Source organism: Pinus tabuliformis, chromosome Q (genome assembly GCF_031772625.1).
Source record: "Pinus tabuliformis cultivar Carrire ecotype Pingquan chromosome Q, CPIR1, whole genome shotgun sequence".
Classification (NCBI taxonomy): Eukaryota; Viridiplantae; Streptophyta; class Pinopsida; order Pinales; family Pinaceae; genus Pinus; species Pinus tabuliformis.
The window spans coordinates 922,941,658-922,948,759 of NC_142296.1; the positions used below are offsets into that span (position 1 = coordinate 922,941,658).

A 7,102-nucleotide genomic window follows, 5' to 3' on the forward strand; every position below is an offset into this window, starting at 1 on the left:
TTTCTGTGCATAAAAGTGCGTGTATACGCATACGCGACTTTTGAACGTATAACCTGCGTGTATACGCGTCTTCGGCAAGGTGAACCTGCGTATACAAGATTTCCTTCATTCTGAGCGCCTGAACTGAGATCTGTCACCAAAGTGAGTTGCCATCAAGGACAACACCTATACCATATTGCCACACTGGTGTCAAAATGCCAACAGATTTCGCCTTAGTCGCACTGGGCAAATCCTTCATTCAGCATACAGGTTCCTCAACCCTATCACTCTGATACCATGTTAAAAAGTGATGTTTGAATTAATAAAAACAACCACTGGTTAGCTCTACGACTAAGAGACTGAACCAGGAGAGTCTGGCTGTGCAGAACACTCTACACTGTCCATGTACATCACACATTATATAGTAATCATAGATTTAGGAAAGTTAGAATCATAACCTAAGAAATAGAAACTAATTCCTATCCTGAGGTCTCAGAAACCAACTCTCAAGATGGTAAGATTTAGTTAAAAAGGCATTAGTGGCACAAGCATTGAAAATTTCCATGAAAGTTCAGAGAAAATTGATATGATTGTGGAAATCCCTTTGTAGCCTCAAAGATCATTCTATCCTGATGACGTTATTATTATTTAGATATACTCACTCCATTGCCAGCTTTTGGAGTCTCATTTGAAATTGACGATGTGAAGGGCCCTATTATTCCCAATCCAATTCGTTCAAAAGAGGGTTTGAAAGTATTGCATCCTATTGAGCTTGAAAAACTTCTATTTGTTGGGGAGTCTCTGAACATTTTGCGTGCGGAGTTAAATCCCATAGATTGGCAGCACAACAACAGTGTTGGGCTTTGTGGGGGCAACGTGGACCATTGCTACATATAGTGTGGAAGGTGGAACCACTAAAAAATTTACAACAATCAATATAATGTGCCTCAGATCCCCCACTGTATTAGTGGCTCTTTTTTACCAACTTACGGAAGCAAAATCAGAGTGCAACATTTTTCAAGTCGATTCCGATGCATAATGTGTACACATTTTTTATTCATGTGGGTGGACAACTAATTACAGATCAGTTGGGATTGGTCCAAGATGTATATTAAAAGGTTGTGAGCACTGTTAAGGCCAGGTGCCCTGGTGTTCCTTTTGTCTTGTGCCTTAATGATAATGGTGGATTGCTGGATCTCATGAGAGAAACAAGAGTTGATGCCATTGGACTTGAATGGACTGGTGATATACCTCTGTCGGCTCTTTGCTCATGCATTACACCCTCTATTCTTTATTGCACCATTTTGTCTCATTCCCAGCGCATCAACGTGTAGTATGTCTTTCCTTCCATGTTAGTGATGTTCCTAGAGCGTATGCTGGTTGGATGTGCACAGTCATATAGAAGCCTTTTGCAGTCATTCTATCGGTTGGATTTGTGAATGCGTTTTGAAAGAGATCACAAGTTGAAATGTGACTTTGAGGAAGGTCGCAGGTGGAAAGTGCGACCTGTGGGAGGTCGCTGGTAGTCAGGTCGCATAATATATGAGATCACATATATCGTTAACCTTTACAGGTGCAATTTTGCAACTTCGTGACTTGTAATCTTAATATTGAAGAAGGTCACAAGTGAATATTGTGACTTGAAGAATATCACAGATGAAATTGTGACCCGGTAGCAATTGTGGACACTGAAATTCAAAATAGCGACTTGAGGGTGATCACAAATGAGATTGCTACCGGAAGGGAAAACAAACTCTCAAAAATTCACGAAATTCTCCGTACCCACACTTAATTAGCCCCCTTTTAACAATGGAATCCTTGTTTACTAAAGTGGGCACTTAAGAGATTCTGACTAACTAATTCTTAAGAATAACTTTCCCTTCCTATGTAAAGGGGAAATTGAAGTGGGCTAATCGCAAACAACCACCAAATCAAAGTTCTCAATTTATTCCAATAGATCACTGACTAAACTGAACACTTTTGCCAACAACTACGCAAGGTTTTCCATCTAAATTTTCTTGAAAGAAATTCATCCTCTCCTAGAAGAAAGTGATTTACATGTCCGTTTATAGAGTTTGATTAATTCTTTACTAGTTGCACTTTTAGTGGAAATTAATGGAGAAATTTTGTTTCACGGTTGTGTGTGTGTCTTAGATTAGAGTTAGTTCCTATTTTCTAGGAGATAGTTTTGATCTCCATAAATTGAATGTAAACTTATATATTTCTGATTTGATGATTAATGAAATAGAGCGGTACTACTTGGGCAGTCTCCAGGTGTAGCTTTGCTCACCTGTGAGCTGCTAGTTTTAGTTTGTAAGTTTCATTCTAATTTGTCTTTCCATTTTTTAACATGGTATCAGAGCCTTGGTGGCTAGATTGAGAGCCTTGGTGGCTGAGTTGGGTCTGTGTTGAGCCTTGGTGGTTGAGAGCCCTTGTGGCTGAGATTGGAGAGCGTGTAAGCCTTGGTGGTTGGTACAACTTTTTTTTGTGACAGAGCGCTGATATTTTGAGTAAGCCTGATTAGTGTGACCCCGACAAGGAGAAGTCATGCTGATCAACGTTGGCCATACACAGTGAAAGGGTGTTGATCAATGTTGGTGAACAATGTTACTCTCGCGCTGATGGCCAAAAACTTATGAGAATTTTGGTCAGCGTGACCTGCAACAAGGTGGACTAGCATTGTTATTTTGTGCATGTTAGAGGCAACCCGAGACCAGATGTACCTGTGTTGGTGGTCCTCTCCAGCATTTTATTGGAGGATCTGGAGTTAGATCCATAGATCGGTTGTTGCAGGATCTGGAGTTAGATCCGCAGATCAATTGCTAGAGGATCTGGAGGTGGATCCATAGATCGACTGTTGGAAGATCTGGAGTTAGATTTGTAGATCAATTGCTAGAGGATTTGGAGGTGGATCTGTAGATCGACTTGTTTTGTCACAATGAATAATCACATTGCAGAGACGTACCTTAATGAGAGCAATAAGCTCGATGGGTCAAATTATGCCCATTGGAAGTTCAAGTTGCAGACATTGCTCGAGGGTTATAGTGCGTGGACAATTGCAAACGAAGATGAAGCAAATCCGACTACAACTGGTGGTGCCACAATCACATCAATTCAAGATTAGGAAAAGAGGGAAAATAAAGCGAAGGTGTTGTTGAAGATGTCGGTAAAAGACAACATAATCCCTCATATCCGAGAATGAAAAACCGCTAATGACATTTGGGTGACACTCAAGGATTTGTATGAAACAAAAAATACAAATCGTTTGTTGTTTCTGAAGAGTAATATTCTCTCCATTAGAATGGAGGAGAATGAATCCGTTGTTGCATTAATCTCATGGATCAAAGAACTAAGAGACAAGTTGGGCGACATAGGGGAGAAAGTGTCCAACACTAATCTCGTCACGATTACCTTAAATGGCATGACAGAGGATTATTAGATGTTCATTACAGGGCTTGCGGCGAGGGAGAAAACTCCCACCTTTGAAGAGTTGATAGGGATTTTGATGTAGGAAGAAGAGAGGTGTATGAAACTAAAGCCTTACAATGCAGATCTGGCATTGGTGGCAAAGAAAAATTTCTTCAAAGGGAAACTAGGAGGAGGACAGAAAAGTAGTGGTCCATCTCAAAAAATCCATTTCAAGGTATGTCATCTGCTAGAAATGATTTAGGAATTAAGTGTTTTTACTATGGCATAACTGGTCATATTGCTAGAGATTGTTATAAAAAGAAGATTGATGAAACCAGACATAGACACAAGAGGCATACAGGGCATTTTGTTGGTGAAGATCAGAATCATGATCTTAAATTATTTGTGTTTGATGCTGCTCTTTCTACTGAGACCGATGAGGCTGAAACTTGGTTTGTGGATTCTGGAGCATCCACTCATATGATAGGTAATAAACATTGGTATGAAAATTTTAAGGAGACCAACAATGGTGCTAACATCTACCTTGGAGATGACAGAGCATATTAGATTAAAGGGTATGGAGATATTCCTGTGATATTGCCTAATGGTAATATCAGGCACATCTAGAATGTCATGTATGTACCTGGTATTAAAAATAATTTGATCTCTATCTCCATGATTGCATATCAAAATTTAAAGGTAGATTTTTTCAAAACTTACTGTGTTATAAAATATTTGTTGAATCATCAGAAGCTGATTGCATCAAAAGTACGAGTTAGAGACCTGTATAAGTTTAATGTTACAAGCATGCCACATCAAGCTTTAACTTCAACGACTATGACAACAGAGAATCTTTGGCATCAAAGGTTTGGTCACATCAACCTTCATGACTTATTGTTGTTGCAGAAACAAGGTATGGTTGATGGAATTCCTATTTTAAGAAATGAACATATTGATTGTGAAGGTTGTGCACTTGGAAAAATGCACAGGGATGAATTTCCCTATAGCTTAAACTGGAGAAAGAAATACATACTTGAACTTGTGCATAGTGATAGTGATATATATTTGTCGAAGGATATTCATGCAAAATCTCTCAGCCACTTGTTAAAGATTTTTATCATTTCTTAGTAGTTCCTCTCAGGTTGGGCACAAAACTATGTAGCTTGAAATTCACTCTATTTTGGGCATTCCTGGTCAGTTGGAATTAGCCCAAACAATTTCTGGGTTTTGCTGGTTTGAGTGTGAGGAGCCTATAGCTAATTTTATAGAACTTTACAGGAAATATTCATGCCGAAATTGTGTCTTCTTATTGCAGGGCATATTGCTAGTTAATTAGACGATTTGCATCACATTGTGGGTTTGATTTTGAATTGGGGTTAAGCCAAACTATTTCTGGGTTTTTATGGGTTTGGCGGGAGGAGTTGTGCATTCAATTTTCATAAATTTCTGAGTAGTTTCAAGGGCAGAAATTCCAATTCTTCTCCAACAACATTAGCAACAACAACAATATTTTTTGGGTAATTCACACTTTTTGGGGCTTTTAGGGTCAACTGGAATTAGGTCAATATGCTTGGTCAATATTTGGGTTTGGATTTTGGTATTCACGTCCAACATCAGTGGTAGTAGAATTTCTGGGTAGTAATTCACATTTGTAGCTTATTGAATTCCAATCCTATTTTGGACACCCGATTTATTATTGCAGCATATCTTTTGTGGTCATCACTACAAGTATTTCTATCGAAATCTTTGTATGTAATTGCTCTAATAATAAATAAAGCTACTCAATTATCCACTTCTTGTGTTATTTGCAATTGTGGCATTTCTGGGTTTATTTGGAAATGTTATTTTATTTTTGCCGCAATTTCATGGTTCTCGTTCTGCAATTGCTTGGAGAAATTTATGGTAGAAATTTTTAAGTAATTTCCTAAGAAAATTAGGAAAATTGATAAACCAGGACATTGCATTCTCGCCTTTCTTTATTGGATTTCCCGCTTGTTGTGAGAGGGGGTTCCATTGCATTCGAGGAGAAATATTTTTTAGCTTTGTCTCTTATGCATGTTTTTGCATGAGTTGCTCTAATTTCAATAGATTCCTTGTAGAACTTTGGCATATACCACTTCATCTATGCAAGAGCGGAGGGTATCAACTCCAATGCCTTTTTCTCAAAATATGGGTTTGGACCAGGAGAGTTGACTTCTGAAGGGGGTTACTCTTTCTTTTCCCCGAACTCTTCTGTATTTCCCTGATCTTCATTTGGGGCTTCCTCCATGGGGGAATCTTCTTCTTGTTCAGGGTCTTTAAGAGCCTTAAAAGAGTTTTGTCTGGAGGAAATTTCCAGGATTGAATCTGCTACAACATATTTCTTTGGGTCTACAAACATGCTCTTTTGATTCCTTCTTTTCTTTTGTGCTAGTTGGAAACTCGTCTCTTTAGAAGCATGGGCTTGGACCTGCTCATCTTTTTGGTTGTGGGCAATTTTTTGCAAAGTGCCTGTGAGAATGATAAATGAAGCATTTAAAAGGAATTTGTTCATAGTCCAATTCCTGGATATGAGTCCATTTTCCAATATTTATCATTAGAACCTTCGATAAACCTTCATTAAGGTTTACCTCAACACAAATGCAAACACAAGAAAGTTGACCGTCTTTTGGTTATGCTTTATCTAGATAGTGGCCCAACTTGTTTCTAATGTCTTTTAGTGCAACAGGCCCCCAAAGATGGAGAGGGAAGCATGGCAACCAAACCCACACCAACATGGAAATGATCTCAGAATTTGGATTCAAATCAAGAGTCCATGGAGTGATAAAGAGGCCTATGGACCCCATGAAATACATACCTGATCTGAAAATCAAATCTCTTTCCAATTTATTGAGAAACAAAAAGACATAGAAACCCCTTTTAATTACAAAGAAAGTTACTTGTCCTTGAATCTTGGCGGCCCATTGTTTCACAATCTAGGTTTCAACAACTTTTGGATTCAGCCACAAGCCCATAAACTTGTCGACCAATGATTTTTTTGAGAGAACTAAGGCTCTCTTGCATGGATCTGAAGGGGAGAGATCCACCGTAGGGATCTCATCTAATTTATTTTCATTTTTTTTTATTGGAGAAGAAGTCCCTCAAAGTTTTTGAGCCTGCACCAGGGATCTAAAAGCTACAACCTTCTCCATGTCATTGTGAACAGAATGCATAGCAAACACAGGCGATCGCAAAAACGAGAGAAGCTACGAGTTTGCAAACACAGAGATCCACACGTCTAAACCATCCAAACGAGCTCGAGCAATTTGCAAGGAACCTTTGACTGTTAGGGAAGCCCTAGCCGCCAGATGCTGTAATCAACATAGCTCTCCATTGAGTTTCTTTATAATTTTATTTTCATTTATTATATTAATAAACGTATAATTAGGAATAAAAATATTTTAATATATAAAGATGTGAAAATGTCGATTGGGGTTATCGTGGGTGGTTGGGAGGAATGAATGAAATCCTCTCCACCTTGGTTCAATTTTTGCAAGTGACATGACAAATGTTGACATTATTTATAGTATACACAGTGTTGTACTTGTTATATATATATTAAGACCTATTATACCATATAATTTAAAATAATGATTTATATTTGTGATCATTATATTTTAGAACTTCATATTTACGTGGATAAGCATATATATTTTGAAATTGGAAAGGAACTTCTAGATCAAAAGATGGAGATATC

At 38.2% G+C, this 7,102-nt stretch overlaps 1 pseudogene; it reads left to right on the forward strand.

The window, feature by feature from the left end:
• The window catches only part of LOC149222477 (uroporphyrinogen decarboxylase 1, chloroplastic-like), a 75,929-nt pseudogene extending 73,273 nt beyond the window's left edge, over window positions 1-2,656 (forward strand).
• Window positions 2,657-7,102: the final 4,446 nt, after the last annotated feature.